This window comes from Rhipicephalus microplus, chromosome 3 (genome assembly GCF_043290135.1).
Source record: "Rhipicephalus microplus isolate Deutch F79 chromosome 3, USDA_Rmic, whole genome shotgun sequence".
Classification (NCBI taxonomy): Eukaryota; Metazoa; Arthropoda; class Arachnida; order Ixodida; family Ixodidae; genus Rhipicephalus; species Rhipicephalus microplus.
Window position 1 is genome coordinate 88,709,374 of NC_134702.1, and position 22,437 is coordinate 88,731,810.

Consider the following 22,437-nt stretch of genomic DNA (forward strand, 5'->3'; position numbering starts at 1 on the left):
TACACTGATGCGCTGTAGTCACATAAATGGTAACGGTGACTTTCTTGCACATCAATGCTTTTTTTCGGTGCACTATACATAGAAACCCACCTTTTTATATCACGACCGCCCATGCCTCCGTAGAGCTGATCACTCTGATTGTCGATATTCATAGCAAAAATATGAAAATCTTGGTGCCAGCCCTACTTCCCAATATATTTGAAGCGTGGCAGATGAGGGAGAGATGAAAGATGCTTCGAACAAAAACATTTTCTCTGTTTGGGGACCCAGTATGCACTATAACCAAGCTTAACGTCACAAGCGATCAGGTGCGAATGCAATATTATCGTTTATTTATATATCCAATGTGACAAAAAATAGACCCCTTCTCGGAAGCAGTACCTGCTACTGTACAACGGATCATAACTCACACTCATGTTTGTCATATGTGTATAACGTTCAATGTAACCAAGGACTTGGTGAGTCCGTGCTGCGAGTTTCTTGAGCGGCTGCTGCACACGTTGGCTATACACATCTTCTATACACATCTGCTATACGCAGGAAGCCATCAGGAAGAAACAAATCACTCACGGTGACCCTGAAGACCGTGCCTTTTCCAGAGGGCCGTCCAGGATCTCGTGGGACTCTTCCAGAAGCAGGAAAGGTGATTCTCGATTCGCTTTTTAGTACCAAGCCAGCCACGCGTAGTGCTGGGGAGAAGTGTGGCAATATGTCACCCGGCAAGAAACTGCGCATCATTGCACGAGGCTGGCCGTTGAAGTGCTTTCTGAGTGCCCGCGGATGGGTGGCGTAGCTCAGGCTGAGGACTTGAAGCTCGCGCATGTACCAGCCTAAAAGGAGCACAAAACATTTGCCTCGCTGACGCCCCCAGCGTAGCCCTTGCACAACAGCCAAAGGTGACAGCAGGACATGACCGGAAGGCGTTTCGCGAAGAAGGCACAGGTGCCGAGCGGAAGCGCTTTTCGAATATGCTCGCGGCCGTGCATGACGATGTCGCATGCAGTTCTCAGGAAGCCCGCAAGCCCGAAACAGCGCTTCTCAAACACAAACACCAGGTCTTCGCCGTCCCCCTGTGCTCTGCGCTCCGAGGGGGCGATGCCACAGTCACGCTGTCCGATGTAAGCGCAGTGTCCATGGGCGGTCTCCCGAGGTAAATACTTGCGTAGTCTTCTGTTTTCAAGACGCTTTACGCCAAACAAGAGAGCCAAGAAGGCCTCGGTCGCACTCGTGGTGAGCTGGCGAAAGACGCGACAAGCATTTGCTGAGAACAGCAGGTCGAAGAATTGCTGCAGAGGCTTCAACATGATGACGAGTGGGCTAACGTGGAATGATGTTGTTGTTGTTGTTCAGCTATTGTTATTGGCGCATACCCACTCTGAAGATTGGCCAAGAATCGAGTGGTTTTAAAGATTACTGTTCATATTTGGAATAATGGAGGTATAACAGAAAGATTACCGATAGCCTAGGAAAGCGTGGTGCTTAATGTAATGCATACAAATATTTACATAAACGAATTTATTCTTAGAATAGAGCAATAATCTGATTTTATACGTATATAACTATGTGGACATGTTAGGTTATAGAAACCGGTTAATTATTCAACCTATTATTTTATCAATATAGTCGCGGACGGCCGCGCATACTGCCGCATTAGAGAAACCTGAAATGGAAGCTCTAAAAGGCAAAATGAAAGGCACAGATAAGTCCATAGAAATACCACGTAAAGGAATTTCTAAAAGGATTTTTCGCAATTTGTTAAACCGCCGGCAGGTCAAGAGAAATTATTTATTGTTTCCAGTTCATCACAGAATGCGCACAGTGGCGAAGGTGCCTGAGCCGACCTGTGTTTATAGAAATTTAGATTTGGTACCCGGCAGCGCAGCCTTGTGATAGTCACTTCTTGTTTTCGAGTGCGGCAAAAGTCTCTTCGCCAGGGATATAATAATTGGCGATGTTCTGTATAGTTTGTTAGTGCTGAACCTTTAAAGACTTCCATAAACGTACGTCTGCGGAATCGAGCAGCCGTCACATAAGCGGATGATGGACAGAGCGGTAGAATTGGTTCGCTGATTGACGACTTAGATAAGGAATCGGCTATTTCATTTAGAAACAAACCTTTATGTCCAGGCACCCAAACTAATCATTTTTTTCTCAAATGCGCAGGTACAAGTGCACGGAACGCCTTTGTTACGTGATTATCAGCACCAACAGAAAGTGCCGCACAGAGAAATAGGAAATCTGTTATTATTACAGCTGATGTAATCGCTGTATCTAACATTCGCAAGGCGAGCATTACTGCCAGAAACTCAGCCACAAATACGGGTATAAAATCCCGTAGTCGAAGGGAATAAATCCAATTTAAAATTAGGCTGAAAATACCAACCCCTGACTTTTCATCATACTGCGATGCGTCTGTAGCAATAATAACGTTCGTTGTAATACGGCGCATGTGATCTTGTAGTGAACCATCCAAAATATTATAGGGAAGTAATTTGGCATTATTAGGAAAAATGTCGTCGAATTGAATTTCCACCGGGGCTGAATTATCACGACTCGGCAAGATGTCGCATGTAAGCACGTTTAGAGGCTCCAGTAAATTTTGCATAAATATAATTTGTGGGGTGTGAAATCACGGCCATCTAGCAGCAAAAAGCGATTCCGGATTGGAAATAAAGGCTGTTTCTGAATGTCGTAATGGTGATTCATAAATTCTCAAGAGTGTCTAAACAGTCAGAAGGAGAATTCTACAAGAAAGCGGAGGGACCCTCAATTCGAGATACAACACATTGTTGGCAACTGTTATAAGAAGACCAAGGCATAAGCGCAAAGTTTCTCTTTCCAGAAGAATTAGAGGATAAAACTTGTAAGCTGGAACTCCATAGAAAAGTACACAACTAAATTCAAAAATAGGACGAACGTAGATGCCATATATTATTACCAATGTGTCTCTTCTCATACCTATGCGGTAGTTGCTTAGCCTACGTAATATTCCAATGGCCAGCACACGTTTTTCGGATATATATGCGATATGTGGTCACCAGTTTAGCGATGTGTGATAAATTACTCCAAGGTATCTAACAGATTCCACCTGTGGTATATCCTCATGATGGTAAGACAGAGAGATGATCACAGGGTATTGCAGTCGGAAACAAAGGAGGGCACATTTACTCGGATTAAGTAGAAAGCAGTTGCCATTAAGCCAGCTCTCCAATATATAAAGGTAAGTCTACGGCCGTTCATAGAAGGTGTGAATGTCATCTGCCATTGCAAAAAATGCGATATCGTCAGCATAAACATAGGTTGGTGTATCCTGATTACGTGGAATGGGATGCCTTGCAAAACGAGCCACCACGCGCATATGACATGCGTGCTCGTGAAAGCGATGTAGCGATCAAGAAAAAGAGGAAGGCCAATGAAAGCACCTGGTGTATATGCACAGTGCAGGCCTCACGGTAGCTAGAGTAGGGCGTGCGCACGCCCACCCTGAAGAAAACTAAATCTATATGCATGCATGCATTGCTTTAAAATTAGCGATATCTTTCTGTAGTGCGTACTTCAAGTACTGAAATATATTTTAACTTGCTACGCCCCCCCCCCCCCATCCCCATACGTGGCCATAAGGTAATAAACGCAGTGAAGTATGTACCTTATGTAGAGGGCTACCGGCTTTAAATCATGAATTCGTTATTGTTAATTGCGTGTTGTTATGCCCGATGGCAATGTGCGCTTGCTTGTACCGCGCATTACTAATGCAGTATTTCACGTGGTAGTGTGTACGGGACGCGCATGTTTAGGAAGCATGAAAATTACTTTCCCTGCATTTTCAAGCAAAGGGAATTATTTTCGCTCTATTCACAAGCAGAGGCGTGACTGTAAAATAGCATTTCACAAACCCTGGAATTCGTTGGCGAGTGCTGTACAAACAAAAAGTTGGCGCTGCTTGCATTAGTGGCAGAAGGCCTGAACCAACTGTGAAGCTGGACGGCCTTCCTTGATCCTCTTTATTTTCCCTATCGCTCCCTTTTTTTTCAGTTCCCTCTTTGTCTCTCTTTCTGCCCATTTCTTTCATGCTCCCTATCTCTATATATCTTTAACTCTTTTTTTTTCTATTCGTTATTTCAGTTTCTTTGTTTTTCTCTGCCTTTCTTTCTGACTCTATACTCTGTCTGTTTTTCTCTATATATTTCTTCGCGTATTTTTTTGCAGATCTTTCTCCTTTTTCTCTGTCTTCATATACAATCTATGTGTCTATGTTTCTAAGTCTTTCCGCTCTTTGCTGGTTATATCGAAACTCCGTGTTGCTGCATCTCACGCCGGACAAATCGGCACGCACATCAGGTGAGCGCACGCAAGGGTCACGTGTTTGGGTGGCGAAGCAGAAGATAAACGAGAACGCGAACTGGCATGATAGGTTTTGCGAAGGCGAATCGGGGACTTGCCGTGAAGGTGAACGCTTAGCTTGTCAGACTTTTTAGCCTGTATTATTCTTTGCCTTCCGCAGAGAAGTTTTGCATTTTTTCTAGCACAGAAGCACTGCCCAAACAAACGGAGGCGTCTATATCGAGGGTAATGGCCGTAGTCGTGCGCAAGGGACGTGCACGGGCACCGGGGGGGGGGGGGGGGGGGGGGTCTTTTAGTGTCCTAGTTAAGGAGGGCGCAAAGGCTACCTCACGATCGCGGTGCGGTGCTGCGACGACCTTTGACCTAAAACCCCCTGAAACATCGAAAACTAGCGACACTCGAGACAAGCATGTACAGGCACACGGCTTTGGAAGCTTCGCCCTTAGAGAGGCTCTGAAAGCAAGCTCGTCCAGCTTTCGCTGTGACTGTGCTGCGCGTTCCGCACAGGCCTGGTTGTTTTTCTCTGTCTCTGGCAGTTACTACATGAGCGATATCCGGGTGCCCTGAACTTATGCTTTGTTTATTTATATGCAATTTCCTCTTGGTTTGAAGATAGAGGTAGTGGAGAAATAACTATGGTCGAGTTTCTATTTTATTGCTGTTTGAAAATGTAATCATTGATAGTTCAATACCACTAACTCTTTTCATCAGGCCGCTTTTGGACCATTTAAGTACAAACTGAGTGATGCAATTGCACGGCTTGGCTACTTTGGTAACGTTCAGCTTGAGTTTCCGTTCCTTTTCTAGTCCACCCAATGGCAACTTTGGTGGCGTTGAATCGCGATAATTTATAGCACGGCAAACGGTCTTCTCACCAATACCCTTATCTAGCACTTTTTTACTATTAGGTAAAAACATTTTGTTTTAAAAACGCTACATCCCAGTCAGCTGTTGCTGCCACCTGTCGTATTTATGCAGAAACTGTAAAGGCCTAAAATATTTGCAGCACCTAAGGCTACACCGAAATGAATCATTAACAAGAACCCAGTTCACCTTCTGGTTACTCACCTGAGGGCAGGTATTTTCTTTCTCACTAAAAATTCTTTATTTCTTGCCTCTTATCGTCATTTTAGTGAGTCAAGTGTTGTGTCAAAGTCGAGAAACTGGCGATAATTGAAGAGAATGAGCTCGCTCACAGAATTGTGAATATTATTGAGAGAGGCCTTCATCCTGCACTGAACAAACAATCAGTAGGGGTTGTTGATGATGATGATAATGATGATGATTGTTATTTGGTTTGTTTGTTTGTTTTTATTCATTGTTCATCTGTTTGCTTGTTTGTTTATTCCCTCGTTCTTTTATTTGTTTGTTTCTTTGTTTACTATTAGAGAATCAATATCTTAAAGCAGATGTCATCTATTTGTTAGAAGTCCCTGCTCTTTGTGAGATCACAAAAGGAGAGTAATAGCCTTCAATTCAAGCTGTCGTGTAATTAACTTCCACCTTTTAAAACTTTGCTCATTGTCGGTCATATACTTCTTTCTCTACAAAGTAGTCGAAAAGTATTCCCCTCCTCCGGAAGTAATGGATCTCAAAGAATACAATTCCGCGATCAGTCACCATCGACATTAACAATTCCGTAACAACTAAAAAACATGCACACGCGTTAGAGTGTTCCTCTCACCAGTGTCGTCAAGCTATTTGACATGCGCCATTGTTCGCCTTTCATTCCGTTACTTGATTTTTCGTGGAAGAAAATCAAAAGAAGGGTACCTTCTTTTGATTTTAAAGAAGAGAACCAGCGCTTACAACGGGGGCACTAAATATTAAATACTTGTGCTTTGTCGTTTGAGCTAAGCGTCTTTGCTGGTTTTTAAGAACAAGAAAGCGTGATCATTTATTTACGGAAAAGTAGAGAGGTGCACCTGAGCAACAGTTTAGCTCTGCCTTGCTTCTCTACACAGGGAAGGGTGACTGGTGGTGAATAAGTGATGAATGGCGATAGTAAGGTAGGGAGATGAGAAGATGGTGTTTTTAGGCTGTGGTGACTCTACAGACGTATATTCAGTCCCGTGGCTTCTAAGAAGGCGACGGCGGCTCTATCACCACATTTGTGATGCTGGCGTCAGGCCAAGGATTCTAAAAAAAAATGTACTTATCCACTAGACACACGTATTCCCCACATTAGTTTCATAACTGTCCTAAGAGACACTGCGCACACCTTGCAAGTTAGTCTTTCTAAACATAATGGCTATATAAAAACGCCTAAGAATTTAATAAAGTATGGCTATTTGATAAGTGATATCACTGTTACCCTGACGCGCTGTAGTCACCTAAACAGTAACGATGGCTCTCCTGCACAACAATGCTTTTTCAGGTACACTAGACATAGAAGTCACCTTTTTATATCGTGACCGTTCTTGCCTACGTAGAGCTGATTACTACCATTGTCAATATTCATAGCAACATTATGAAATTCCTGGTGTTAGTCCTGCTGCCAGATATAAATGCAGCGCGTGAGATGAAATATGCTTCGAACAAATAAGAGTTTTTCAGCCTTTTCAAAAACCAATATATACTCTAACGTGTCTTAACATCACAAGTGATCAGGCGAGATTGCAATATTATTGTTATTTATAAATCCAGTGAGACCAAAATGTACACCAATTCTCCGAAGCAGTATTCTCCGAAGCAGTACGTGCTACTGTATGGCGGATCAACACGCACACTCATGTTGGTCGTACGTAGATAACAGTAAATATATCCGAGCAGACAATGAATTTGTGCCGTACATTTCCTGAGCAGCTGCTGCACTCATTGGAAATGCACATCCTGGAAAGGCGCATTGTTATCCTGCAGAAGGCCATCAGGAAGCGAAAAGTCACTCACGATGACCCTGAACCCCGTGCTTTTTCAAGATGGCCGTTCAGGATCTCGCGGACCACTTCAATTAAGGAACAGTAAAGATGATACTCGACTCGCGTTGCAGCACCAAACCAGCCGCACATGGTGCTGGCGGAGCTCTGCGTCATCATGTCGACCAGCAAGAAACAGCGCATCAAAACACGAGGGTGCCCGTTGAAGTCCCCCCTGAGTAGGGTGACGTAGGACTTCAAGCTGAACGCATGTACCGGCCTTGAATGAGCACAAAACGCTTGCCTCGCCGACGCCCCTACCGTAGCGCTTGCACAACGGCCGAAAGCGACAGCAGGACCCGACCAGAAAACGCTTTTCAAAGAAAGCGGAGGTGCGGAACAGAGGCACTTTGTGAATGAGCTCGCGGCCGCGCATGATGATGTCGCATGCATTTCGCAGAAAGCCCGCAAGTCTGAAACGGCACTCCTCAAACACAAACAGCAGGTCTTCGCCGTCCCCCTGTGCTCTACATTTCGAGGGGCGATGCTGCCGTCTTGCTGAGCGATGCCAGCGTGGTGTCGCTGGGCGTTGTCCCGAGGTGAAGACGTGCGTAGTCTTCTGATTTCACGACGCTTTACGCCAAGGGGAATAGCCAAGAAGGTCCGGTCGTGTGTGTGGTCAGTGGGGGAAACTCGCGAGGAACATACGCTGAGCAATTCAAGCAGAATACTTGCTGCGGTAGGCTTCAACATGATAACGTGCGAGCTTGACCTTGTTCTTGTTCATCTATTGTCCGTGGCACATACCCATTATGAGGGATCAGTCAAGAATTGAGTGGCTTTAATATTTATTGTTCAGAATTAAAATAATGGAGGTATAATAGAAACATTACTGATGGCCTAGGAAATTGTGGTGCTTGATCATAATGCATATAATTAATAAAGTAACGTGGAAAGCCTTGCAGAACGAGCCACTACGCACATGTGACACGAGCGTTTGCCGAGACCTACGTAGCAATTAAAAAAAAATGAGGAAGGCCAATGAATGCACCTGGTGTATACGTGCAGTGCAGGCCTCACAGTGGCTAGAGTAAGGCGTGCGAATGCCATTCCTGCAGCGAAAACTCAAGCTATATGTATGCATGCATTGGATAAAAATGAGCGATATCTTTCCCTAGTGCGTACTGCAAACACTGAAATATACTCGAAATTCTTCTGCCCCACTGCGTGGACATAATGGAATAGATGCAGAGAACGGTGTGTCTTTGTGGGCGACTGGCTTTAAACCATGAAGTCGTTATTTTATTCGCGTGCTCCGACGCCTGTTGGCAATGTATACGCTTTTACATGCATAATTACTGCATAATTTCACGTTGTATTGTTAAGCTTGCATACAGGACGCGTATGTTTTTAAAGCATGAAAATTACTTTCACTGCATTTCCAAGCAAAAGAAGTTGTTTCCGCTGTATTCGCAAGCAGAGGCGTGGCTGTGTGGTTGAATTTCACAAATCCCGGAATTTCCGGGCGAGTGTTGTACCAATAAAGATTGGCGCACCTTGAATTAGTGGCGGGAAGATTCAACGCACCACCTGCGAAGCTGGGCGGCCTTTCTTGATCCTTTTTATTTTTCTTTCTCACACTGGTTTTTCTCTGTTTGTTCTTTGTCTCCATTTCTGTCTATTTCTGTCATTCGCGCTATACCTAATACTTTGAACTCTTTCTATCGTTTCCCTATAAATCCTGCTTCCACTTTCTTTGTTTCTCTCTCCCTACCTTTCTTACTTTTTGACAAATCTGTTTGTTTGTTTCTTCATAGATGTTTTGCATTGTATTGTATCTATATATCTTGTTTTCTTTCTTCGTTTTTATTATATGTCTCTATGTTTTTATGGGTCTTTCTTTCGCTCTGTGCTGGCTATTTCGAACATCCGTTTTGCTGCATCTCACGTCGGACATTTTTTCCTTGGTACCAGCCGCGAGGCCAGACTCTGGGGGAGGAGGGGGGGGGGGGCATGTCTCCACTCGTTTGTGTTCTGGTGTCTCCTAAGGTCTTCGTATAAATCACGCTGAAGCCTATCCAATTAGGTACCAACTTGACCAAGTCAAAGTGCTATTGGCCAGGTACTCCTTTGACTAGTTAAATGGTACTTCTTTTCTTTAGATCGCCGAAGAGGTTTAAAGGTTAGGGTACTCGGTCGTTGACCCGCAGGTCACGGGTGCAAATCCCGCCTGCTGCGGCTGCATTTCCGACGGAGTCGAAATTGTTGTAGCCCCGTTTGCTGAGATTTGACTGCATGTTAAAAAACCCCAGGTGGTCTAAATTTTTGGAGCCCTCCACCACGGCGTCTCTTATATTTGATAGTGGTTTTGGAATGTTGAACCTCACATATTATTCGATTTTCTCTTCTTTTTTTCAACAAACGAAACCCAATCTTCTGGAAGCCTGTGGCTTCTGGAAACCTGTGGCTGATAGAACAACATCGTGGCTATTCGCTCGTACACAAGCCCATGAAAAGCGATAAGATAAATAGGTCGGTGTAAGCCTGTTTACACATAAGCAGGTTTTTAGCCATGAATGGGCCTATTCCAGGTCTTAGACAAACACATTTTTATGGTGTTCTGACTTTGCTTGATTTGTGATTTGACGTGTGTTTGCATGCTCATATACAGGGTGTTTCAAGAATTGTGTCCAGTAATAATGAAAAACTGCAGAAAAAAGGTAAATGCGAGCTACCAGCGGCGTTCCCTTTACTGTAGTAGAAGGTATTTTCGGATGTGTACAAACAATATTTACGGCAGTAATTATACAATAAAAAATAAATAACTCCTTATCCAGTGGATTTAGGCAGCCGAGTCAATCAGGCGATTTAAGTACTCGCTTGGAGTACTCCGTAGCCGATTTGGAATGTCTGAAAAGGGGCCGCTGGTGCTTGCCACGAATCAATGAAATCTGGCTAATTTATCAGGCGAAACAATATTTCAGAGCAAATATGGAAGCGGCTGGGCAGAAGGCACTGACGAACGAAGGCAATGAACCAGCTGTTGGAAAACCTGGGAGACAGCATTTCACGGGCTCTTTTGGAAAAAAATTATACGCGCCATCCGATCTGCTGTTGAATGTTTGCAACTTGCTTAAAAACAAAACCTATACGGCGTGTAAGTGACGAAATCAAATGGAAGCCTACCTCTGAGTGTGATTTTGCATCAAACGAGCTTATCTCTACTCATTGTTTTTCAAAACCAGTGCTTCGCTATATAGAAATGACAGATTCAGAACATAATACTAAGGCTTGAAAGAGAGCAATGACGTCTGTCAGCGTAGACTCGTCCTGTTTTCCTCACTTCTATCCTAAATCAAAGAAAGGTCAGTCAAAAATTATTCTATACTAGAGAGCCTATTTCGACTTCTGCAGTTTTTTCACCATATAGGTCGTTGAAAGTATTTCAGTGTTTTCATTTAAAGTCTTACAGGTGCTTTGGATTCAACTGTCCTACTGGAGGCCAAGGTCTGCTCCCTTTCTTTTCGGGTAAAGTTTGTCGTAAGGCGAAAATTATTTCTAAGTTATAAATCGAGGCTGTGAAATTATAACCGCAGAGATAGTCCTTACGGGGTGTTTGCCGGTAAAAATAAAAAAAAATTATTTCCTTACGATGTTCAGTGTACTAGCCGTCTTGACAGGGCTTTAAATTTTATAATGGGCGTGATACCTGGACTTCTGGGGGACAAAGAAATAAAACAAATGCTAAAAAATATAGCGAATGGTGTAAAGCAAATTTCCTTCTCTCGTATTCTGAAATACTGGGTGCTGATTTTAATTGAGGTATCAATAACTGAACATGACAACGTTATGCGAGGATCGACTTGCAAATTACGCTCCAGTTGGTAACGGTAGAGCAACAAAAAATTTGAAATGCGAAGCATTTCTTTGCGAACTTTGGCAACTTTTAGCGTATCTATCTATCTATCTATCTATCTATCTATCTATCTATCTATCTATCTATCTATCTATCTATCTATCTATTATCTATCTATCTATCTATCTATCTATCTATCTATCTATCTATATATCTTTCTATCTATCTATCCATCTATCTATCTATCTATCTATTCAACTGCTTACGTTTCGGTGCTGTCGTGGTCACCCTCTTAACTGGGCGTGAATCAAAACTAGCTTTAGAGGGTAAGACGGTTTGACGAACAAGACGCGCTAATCAAGACATGAATAATCTCACAATCCAGTCGCGTACGTCGTCAAACACTTCCTGTCAGACAGCGGCACATACCCAGGGGAAGGTATGTGCCGCTGGTATGCGCGTATGTACCACAGGTGATTGACACTTAATATCTACCGAGGAACGATGATAACACTCATGGGCAATTGCAATGCGTAAGCGTTAAGAAATACCCGACATCAATAGCGTCGATCCAACGATGGCATAGAATAAATGTCAATGCTGAGAAAAACCTGAAATAGACAGCTTTGACCCTCCGATGAATGCAAATAATGAGTTTGAGGGTCCCAGCAGGAATCGAACCTGAGCATTTTGCGTGGCAGTTAAGCTTTCTCTCAATGAGCTACGCCAGGCCTCGGAACGTTTTTTTAAATAAACGCTAATCTTCGTGAAACGTCAAATATGGTTGCAGTGCTGCCTACCTAATTTTATAACAAATACATATGCACTCCTCTGATACAGCCGTCACGTCGAGTTAAGGTAAATTGTGGTTAGGTGCCTTGCGCTGAAGTTGATTTATATAGCAGTGTCCAATGCCAGCATTTAAGCGAGCTTCAACGGTTCATATCAGCTTCCGGTGTTGCTAATACGCATGTATGCCAGTTGGCATCGTTCCGCAAGTGAAAACAACAGGTTCTATGAACTTCTGCAACTCTTCAACATATGTCTGTGCGTGCAGAAATTGTAAAAATATTTAGCGCCATTTTATGACGCATCGCTCAATAAAACAAAACTGCATTTAAGTCACCTTTCTTCCGCATGCTTCGCATAACGTCGATTCCCAGGTAAGTGGGATCTCCCGATTTTTTTTTTCATGGAGGTCCCTGATATTTTGCTAGGTATAGGCAACCATTATATCAAGTCCTTATTGACTAATTATATTGGAAATTGCTAAAATAGCTCCAGTTCCTATGAACAATTGTGCGGGATACACCTTGGACAATATAAGACTTATGATGAAAAAAACGCTAAAAAATGCACTCAGTAGGAGAGGACACAGACAAGCTCCTACTAGAAACTGAAAATTTTATTTCGAAGCGATCACTAGTTTATGCATAACACGCATGTACCTCATTTCGAATTTCTTAAAACAGGTTCAGGGTTCCCAGCACCTTACAACCTTCTTACAGAGACGAGCGACTCCTAGCCGTACTAAACAGAGCAATAACAAGTCTGCAATTCTCTTAGATGTCCGGGGCCTCACGAACGGTACAGTAAAAAGAGCAGCGTGTCTTTATCCCTCTTTGAAAAGACAGAGTAGCCTGTGGAGCTTCTTTCGTGATTGGGATAGGGGCTTGCAATTCTTCCCCTTGAACGAGGAGTTCACGGTAAGCACGAGTCATAAGCTCGCATTGATTACGTCCCTGCCCTTTGTACACACCGCCCGTCACTATTATGGATTTATTGTTTTAGTGAGGTTTTCAGACCGAAGTCTGCAACTGCCTTTTCGTTGGGCTGGTCTGTTGGAAAGATAACGAAACTTGATCATTTAGAGGAAGTCAAAGCCATAACAAGTATTTACACGTGTTTGTTTCCGGTTGTGTACCATCAATTACGCGAGTGCTTTTTTGATATGTCACGTTGTTGATGATGACAGGGGGAGGCCTGGAATGACGTACATACGTGCTATTGTTATATTAGTGTTCGCTTTCAAATTAAACTTTCGGTGCGTAGTAAGCTCTCGTCTGTGTCCTCTCTAACTGTGTGTATGTATTCGCGTCTGTTTCATCATGAACTTTAACTAACACGCCCAAGTGGCAGTCATCCCAAATATATGACCAACAGCGTTAACTTCTAATGTGGTTAAATCAAGATGAAAAATCTTTTATGTTCGTCTTATTAAGTTGGTCAACAATTGAGAAGTTCTCAGTCTTTTCAAAGCCGGTTCTAGAACTCTATGTTTTATCTGGCATGCCCATGTAGACTAGGAGAGCCGAATCTAATTGGCGCACTGTCATTGACAAACAGCAGCCCTGGTAACTTTGGATATATCAAAAGCTTACGATAGTGTATAACATAAAATATTATTTCATTAATTAAAACTTCATTAAATTCCTAACTTTATAGTAAGGTGCTTTAGTGAGTTTTCAAATTGAAGGATTTTTTTCACGCAAGGGTAATTCTTTAAACGTACACTTCTAGTTACGAGGAGTTCCTCAGCGAGCAGTCACGTCGCCTCTCCTTTTTAATATATTGCTAAGCACTATTCCTTTTCATGAAGATGTGTACGCATATGTATATGCAGAATATGAATCATTTTGGATTCAGACAAGGATACACATTCAATATCATATTCGCTTACAAGCGTAAATGTGCGTCGTTCAAAACTGGTTACAGGATATCTATTTACACCGTAATGTTTAAAAGAAACGCAGTTATGGTGTTTCCTTTGGGTAAACCAGGTACTATAAAATAACTTGCAAACTCCAGAACACACCACGTTTGGACTTGGTAAAATACCAATCAATCAATCAATCATTTTATTTCCTTTAGATAAGGTGGAGTACAGGACTAAAAGCTGAAGAGCTTGACAGGTCCTGACCCCGTTCACAAGTTGACAAAGCAGCAGGTATGGCAGTCAATCATGTACAACTAATATGAAATAAACATACAGGTAAAGCATCACAAAAATTTATAATTTATAATAACCATCTCCTTTCACATGCCCACGTTGAATACACAACTATACATACATAGCTTGCACATACATTCGTACATACTGTGGGTATTTAGTATACGCATCCTCTTCACCGCTACATTATCATCATTATCATGTGTGGCTCATGCATCCTCATCGTTGTCGCGTAGCATCATCATCTTGGCTTATTCATCATAGCTGTCAGCTGCCGGTTCCTCGGGCCTAATAAAAGGTAATCCAGACCAAGACTTCATACGTGGTGGAGGTGCTGGGTAACGATCCCAGTACCTCTCGACCACTCTACCCCCTGGAGCTACCTACGTTCAGGTCACCGCTTGGGCCAGGTGTCTGGAAACATGTCGCACCAAGATGAGGCCGGTGCTGCAGCCGTTCCCACTCAACCACTGCGTGCCGCGCGTTCTCACGTCATCAACAGCCTCCAGCGTGAGCCCCATCCCTTCGCTGGTATGCGCGGGGAAGATGTGGAAGAATGGCTGGATGATTTCGAACGTGTCGGCGCTGCTAACCGGTGGGATAACGCCTACAAACTCGCTCACGTGTCATTTTACCTCACGGGTGTCGCGAAGACGTGGTTCCTCAACCACTTCATCGACATCCCCGACTGGTCAGCCTTCAAAGATCAGCTTCGCCATGTCTTTGGCACACCGGCTGTTCGTTCGGCTCTCGCAAAGAAAGCTCTCGCGACTCGGAAACAGCACATCGGGGAGTCGTACACATCCTACATCGAGGATGTTCTTTCACTTTGCCGCCGGGTTGACATCCCAATGACAGAATCAGACAAGGTGCGCCAGCTTCTTAAGGGGATTGCACCCGTCGCATTCAAGGCCCCAGCGATCCAAAATCCGGCTACCGTTGCTGACGTTGCTACAACCTGTCAGCGCCTCGAAGAACTTGAGTCTATGCGCCTACAATCAGACAGTGACGCGGCCCGTATTACGACTGATCCAAACCTGCGAGACACGATAAGGGCGATTATACGTGAAGAATTAGAATCAATGGGATTCACACTACCTTCAGTGTGTCCCGTTCAGTCCTCTTCAACGTCATTGCGGGATGTCATCAGGGAAGAGCTCACGTCCATGACCCACATGGCCAACCTGCAGCCCATTGTCTCTCGTACTCTACCATCGTTCCCGCACACCGCCGCCGCACTACCAGGCACCATCAGCTCGACGTCCCCGCCACAAACGTATGCGTCGGTTCCTGCCGCACCTCCCACAAGCTTTCCCACGAGCTTTTCATCACCACCGCGTGAGCCGTCACCTGTCCCTCTGACTTCTCTCTCTCCTGGTGCAGTTAGCGCAAGCTACTACCCTCCTCATCGATCGACTCGGCCTACGTGCTATTATTGCGGCTATCGTGGTCACATTGCACGCTTTTGCCGCAAGCGCCAGCAAGACGAGCGCCGAGGGTATGACATACGCGAACGGGACTATACCGCAGGAGCCTTGTACCAGGGTCGCCGTTATTCGTCACCGCCGCGTTGGTCTCCATCTCCGCCAGCATCGGGTGAACTGCGCAGTAGTCATCGATCAACCTGACGCCGTTCACCGTCGCCTTACCGGCGCTCTTCTTCTCCTCTTCAGCCTGCTTCCCTTACTTCTGATCGGCGTCCGGAAAACTAAGCGATGCAGTTTTTGGAGGACAAACTGCATTCCAACACAGGACTCCAATTCCTCCAACGCGCCCCTACAATATGATTGCGGTCACAGTTGAGGGAGTGGACGTTGATGCTTTGGTGGACACTGGGGCTGCGTTTTCTGTTATTCGTGCTGATTTGTGTGCCCGTCTTCGAAAAGTCACGACGCCTTATGATGGACCCACACTGGTTACAGCCCAGGAAACAATGATTCGCCCTTCCGCTCTCTGTACTGCCCGTGTACTAATCGACGAAATTCTTCATCATATAGAATTTGCTGTGCTATCCCCGTGCTCCCATGAACTCATTTTAGGCTGGGACTTTCTTTCCTCTGCTTCTGCGGCTTTTGCTGTGCACAATGTGTCGTCCATCTTACTGACATGGACCACTTGCTCAACGACGAAACCTACAGGCCACTTCGACTCATCGCTGCAGTAGACATCGAGTTACCACCAAACGAACATCAATTAGTGACAGTTTTGTCCAACTACGTCGACTCTGGTGACATTTTGGTCACTCCGTCACCGTGTTGCCCTAATAAAGGCATAGATCTGGCATCAGGTGTGGCTCGCTTCAACAGTGGATCAACTGTCCTCGCTGCTACCAACACCACACAAGATAAAATTTTACTACCACGGGGCACTACTGTCGCCTGCGTTGCCGATCTGCAGCCTGTGTGCGTTGTGCCTCTTACCCCTGTCTCCTCTAAAGGCCATCCTGCAGATCATGCTGCTCCCTCGGCCTTTACAGCAGCCATCAACAAAGACTTGAATGACTCACAGAAGCAGCAGCTGCTTGATTTGTTCGAAAAGCATGCAAACTCCTTTGACGTTCATTCATCCTCCCTGGGCCAGACAACTGCTACAGCACATCGTATTCAGACCGACGGAACATCCATTGTGCACCGCCCTCCGTACCGCGTCTCCCTAGCCGAACGAAAAATCATTGAGGAAAACGTAGACGATATGCTGCAACGGGAGATAATCCGACCCTCAACCAGTCCTTGGTCGTCTCCAGTGGTTCTGGTGCGTAAAAAAGACGGTTCCGTACGATTTTGCGTCGATTACCGAGCACTCAATAAGATCACTAGGAAGGACGTATACCCCATGCCACGTATCGACGACGCCCTCGATTCTTTACAAGGTGCTGAATTCTTTTCAAGCCTCGACTTGCGTTCCGGCTATTGGCAAATCCCCATGCACGAAGATGATAAAGAAAAAACTGCGTTTGCAACCCCGGACGGCCTATACGAATTCAATGTTATGCCGTTCGGTCTATGCAATGCGCCCGCAACTTTTGAGCGCATGATTGACACCGTGCTGCGTGGCCTGAAATGGAAGACTTGCCTATGTTACCTCGATGACATTGTTGTCTTTTCATCGACGTTTCCTCAACATCTGCAACGCTTGGACGAGGTCCTGACTTGTCTTGCGGGCACTGGTCTTCAAATTAACACCAAAAAGTGCCATTTCACCAGCAGATCTATCAAGGTACTCGGTCATATTGTGAGCAAGGACGGAATTCGCCCAGACCCTGATAAAACTGCTGCAGTGCTTCGCTTCCCTCGCCCTGACAAACCAAAAGATTTGCGAAGTTTCCTTGGTCTCACCTCTTACTTTCGGCGATTCATACAAAACTTTGCCTCCATAGCCGCACCACTTCATAAGCTACTTGCTTCCGGTATGCCCTTTCAGTGGTCTCAGGAATGTGAATCGGCTTTCGACAGGTTGAAGAGTGCCCTCACGACCGACCCTGTACTTGCTCATTTTCACAATGATGCACCAACCTTCCTGCACACAGACGCTAGCGGCCACGGTTTAGGAGCCGTGCTCCTGCAACGCGACAACTCTTCGCGAGAGCGAGTCGTTGCATACGCCAGCCACGTCCTCTCCGCAGCCGAGAGGAACTACACGATAACCGAGCAGGAGTGCCTCGCCATCGTTTGGTCCGTACAGAAATTTCGTCCATATCTGCATGGCCGCCATTTCACCATTGTGACCGACCACCATGCTTTATGTTGGCTTTCGACACTCAAGAACTTGTCGGGACGCCTCGGACGCTGGATTCTACGCCTCCAAGAATATGATTTTGAGATCGTGTACAAGTGTGGCAGGAAGCATAGTGACGCCGACGCTCTTTCTCGCTGCCCACTACCAGCGACTCCACTCGGGGTTTCCGCCATCGATTTGCACAACACGCCTTCGGAGTCCACGTCTACGGCGGTTTCCTCTCTCGCCTCTATGAACCAGCTGCCTTCGGACGACCCGCACGATTTTCCTTCTCGACAGTTGGCTGACCCATACTTTCGACGTATTATAGACTACCTCACTGGCAGTTCCCGTCCACCTAATGCAAGGCTCCGTCGCCAACTCTCGCAATTTAAACTGGACAACTCGGTGCTGTACCGCAAAATTTACCATCCTGACGGTCAGCGCTGGGTTCCCGTTCTACCCCGATCACTTCGGTCCGAAGTCCTCAGGGCACTTCATGACCATCCAACTGCTGGTCACCTTGGTTACCATAAAACCTACGATCGCCTTCGAAGTCGGTTTTCTTGGCCAGGCATTACCACTAGTGTAGCTCGGTACGTCGGGTCCTGCACTACCTGCCAATGTAGAAAACTACCAACATCTGCTCCCGCCGGTAAACTACAGCCTCTTCCGTGCCCAGCCACACCATTCGAAGTTGTAGGCGTCGATCTTTATGGCCCCCTCCCAGTCAGTGCTGCTGGAAACCGGTGGATAGTAACAGCCATTGACCATTTGACGCGCTACGCCGAGACGGCATCCGTTACTACAGGTTCAGCTTCTGAGATTGCCGATTTCATCCTCCGAGCCATTATACTGCGTCATGGTGCTCCACGTGTGTTGCTCAGTGACCGTGGAAGGGCCTTTCTTTCACAACTAGTGAACGAACTTCTTCAGGCCTCCGGCACAACTCACAAGACTGCCTCTAGTTATCATCCCCAGACTAACGGCCTCACTGAGCGATTCCACCGCACTCTTGCTGACATGATCGCCGCCTATATTCAACCAGACCACAAAAACTGGGACGTTGTTCTACCATTCGTCCCTTTCGCCTACAATACGGCCATTCAGCGAACAACCGGCTACTCGCCATTTTACTTAGTTTATGGACGCTCCCCTACTTCTTTCCTGGACGTCTCCTTCTTTACCTGCCAAGCGAATTCATCTCCATCCTCTTCAGAGGAATACGTTTCACGACTCGCACAGTGCCGCCAACGAGCTCGTATAAACACTGAAGCCCGCCAGCAAGACAGAAAGCTACTTTATGATCAATCGCATCGTGATGTATCCTTCCAACCTGGAGACGAAGTGCTCCTTTTGACGCCTGTTCGCACACCTGGTTTGTGCGACAAATTTCAGCCTCGGTTTATTGGGCCGTACACCGTTCTTGAAGAGACTTCACCAGTGAATTATCGTGTGACACCAATTGTAGCCCCAGCAGATCGCCGTTATCGAACTACAGAGGTCGTCCATGTCTCCCGTATGAAGCCCTTCATGCGACGTTCTTTGTCCCCTTGACTTGCCGCGGCCAGGCTGGCCGCTTTCACGTGGGGGGAATTGATGTAGGCATTTAGTATACGCATCCTCTTCACCGGTACATTATCATCATTATCATGTGTGGCTCATGCATCCTCATCGTTGTCGCGTAGCATCATCATCTTGGCTCTTTCATCGTAGCTGTCGGCTGCCGGTTCCTCGGGCCTAATAAAAGGTAATCCAGACCAAGACTTCATAATACATACATACATACATACATACATACATACATACATACATACATACATACATACATACATACATACATACATACATACATACATACATACGTACGTACGTACGTACGTACGTACATACATACATACATACATGCATACATACATACATACATACATACATACATGCATACATACATACATACATACATACATACATACATACATACATACATACATACATACATACATACATACATACATACATACATACATACATACATACATACATACATACATACATACATACATACATACAAGTACGGGCACTTGGAGTCCTAGGAAAGGCTTTGCAAAGGTCGATCGGGGATGCGAGACAGCTACACCAACTTTGGTTTACAAAACGTATTTACGCCCCGTATTAAGATTTGCTTGTGTTTATATACTGAAGCATCGTCTTATAAACTGCGTCTCTTGTACACTTTTAGAAAGAGAGGCCTTACGGCTTGGATTACCGATATTCATCTAGGCAATAATGTCCTCTATTTAGAACCACAGTCGCCCTCTCTTGGCTGGTTGAGGATACTAACAGTACAAACATTCCTAAAAATTATCATTATACGATAAAACTAAAAACTATTTTTTTGTATCAGCGAGCCTTATTTTTTTTATTGGCCTCGGTTTCATACAACTAAGCTGAACTACCTAAACACTTGTTGAATCAGTCGATGTTAAAGCGAATGAAGTTCCTTTCAATGGTCATGAAAGACAATACATCCTAGTCATTTTGACTATATATATCAAAATCACTCGATAAAGTTGCCTTACCGGTGTCTTCGTGGGGCTCAGCCAGATGCGGGACCCTGTCAAGTTCTACAGAATAAAAATGAAGTTATTTTCCTTCGTTCCTTGATTACGAGGTATAAAAGGGGCTTTTATATATTCATTTATAGCGGATCTATGGAACAAAACAATATCAGGTTTCTAACTTTTGAGCGAAAGTCCAGCATTGGCATAATCTTTGTGACCTTCAACTAGTCATTTTCATTACAGCACTTCCCAATTTCTTATCTAGATTTTTGGCGGAAAATCTGGCGGTTGTAATAGAAATAAGAAAGCTCCCTATCCAAATCAAGTATGGCCATACATAATTACAGAGTCTTTATTTTTGTGCTCAGCGTAGTCTCCAAAAAGCGACTCTCATTTATCACGTAGTTTTCATTTTCTGGTTCCTATCCACGTAACTGTAACAAGGTTATTCTGGGTACCAGGCCCCAAATGGATAAAAACGAATGAAATCGCGCATGCTCTGGCAAAAGCTACTCCCTTTGTTCCGAAATTCTCAATTACACCGACAACAACTATCATAAATCGTGACAGATTTAGAAGGCGTGCCAAGAAGCAAGACACTCAAAAAATATCAATCGCTCAAATAAACGAGTATCAACACCTCATGTTTTCTTGGCGTAGGAGTTTCCGTTTAGCACGACAAAAGGCAGTTACCTTTACCATATCTCACTGTCATTTTCAAACTTTCAAAAAGTATTATATGCCCAGGGGTAGTCTGGCGCCGTCCCCCGTTGCTCGTTTTACTACGATGGGAAAATAATCCAGCACAATTTCTTATCATGCAACTGCCTCTTTTTTTTTGATGAGAAAATTTTTCAAAACGGTGTTCGATTGCATTATATTGGAAGTAAAGTTTCAAACATTCAATCCTTGGTAGCATTAGGTCCTTGTATATCTCTGTTTTGCAGTACAGAAATATTTAAATGAATCAGGATGGCTTTTATATTGATCAGCATAATTATTTATTCTAAGTATTGCGTATAATTAGTCATACAAATAGTATGTGATGATTTTATATATAAATAACTCCTTTCTTGGTCAATCCCTCCTAGTGGGTGGGAGCCATTGTATAGTAAGTACCGCCATCTGCGCAAACGGCCACCAGAATGCAGCGACGTCCGCTCACAGCCATCGCCGCCCCTTATTCCGCCACGGACAAACCTCAGATAACTGCAGCTACGTGCCAATTGGAGACCGCGTTGGCCCAGCCCAAGCAGCTGTCGGGGCAGTGTCTGCTGAGACTCAACCATGACCCCAAGAACATCATTGACAACCCTGTGCCAGGAATCTTCGTCGAGCCCGAAAAAGGCAACGTCACCTACGTCCACGCCGTCATCGTGGGACCCGACAACACGCCGTGCCAGGGAGGCTTGTTCCATTTCGTGCTCAAGTTCCCCCTCGACAACCCAGCCTGTCCACCGCAAGTACGCTTCATGACGACAGACGGCGGAAGGGTGCGCTTCAACCGGAAACTGTACAGCATTGGGCTCGTCTCGCTCATCATTCCGGGCACGTTTGACGGACCTTCGTGGAACCCGGAGACGTCCCTGAAGACGGTGGTCGTTTCGATGCAGTCGTTGCTCATCGATGGAACGGGAGTTCGAAACTTGGCTTGAAAAGACGATCGGTTGAAACGCCAAGCTGCGCTCCCAGACCCTCAGGGTTGCGATTTGCGACGCACTCGAGGCTTTTCTCCTCGGCAACTCGTTGTACCCGCAGCACCTGCAGATGGCTGTGATTAAGCACTTCGTAGAACAATATGACAAATACGAAAGTGTAACCTTCTCTCTAATTGGCACAGACTCAAGCATGGATGTACCTCAGCAGTACGCCGCGCTACTCGAGAGACTGCAAGACTTGCATGGTCATATACTCCCAAACAACCCAACGATGAGGAAAATGTTACAATGCGACTACAAGGGCATCATGAACTGCTAGGGCTCATGGAAACTTTTTTGGAGCTTAAAAAAAGTTGGCAAGCCGTTAATAAACCAGTGGCGTAGCCAGAAAATATTTATGTGAGATGTGGTCACCCCGACCCGACCAGGGAGAGGAGGGTGGAGCACGCTGAAGTCTGAACCTCCTCCCTCCCACACTCCGGGTCTCTGTGACGTGATTTTC

General features: G+C 45.1%; 1 pseudogene; it reads left to right on the plus strand.

Annotated features, from left to right (window-relative positions):
- Positions 1–21,422: 21,422 nt before the first annotated feature.
- LOC142802853 (ubiquitin-conjugating enzyme E2 Z pseudogene) lies at positions 21,423–21,932 on the plus strand (annotated as a pseudogene).
- The last annotated feature ends 505 nt before the right edge of the window (positions 21,933–22,437 follow it).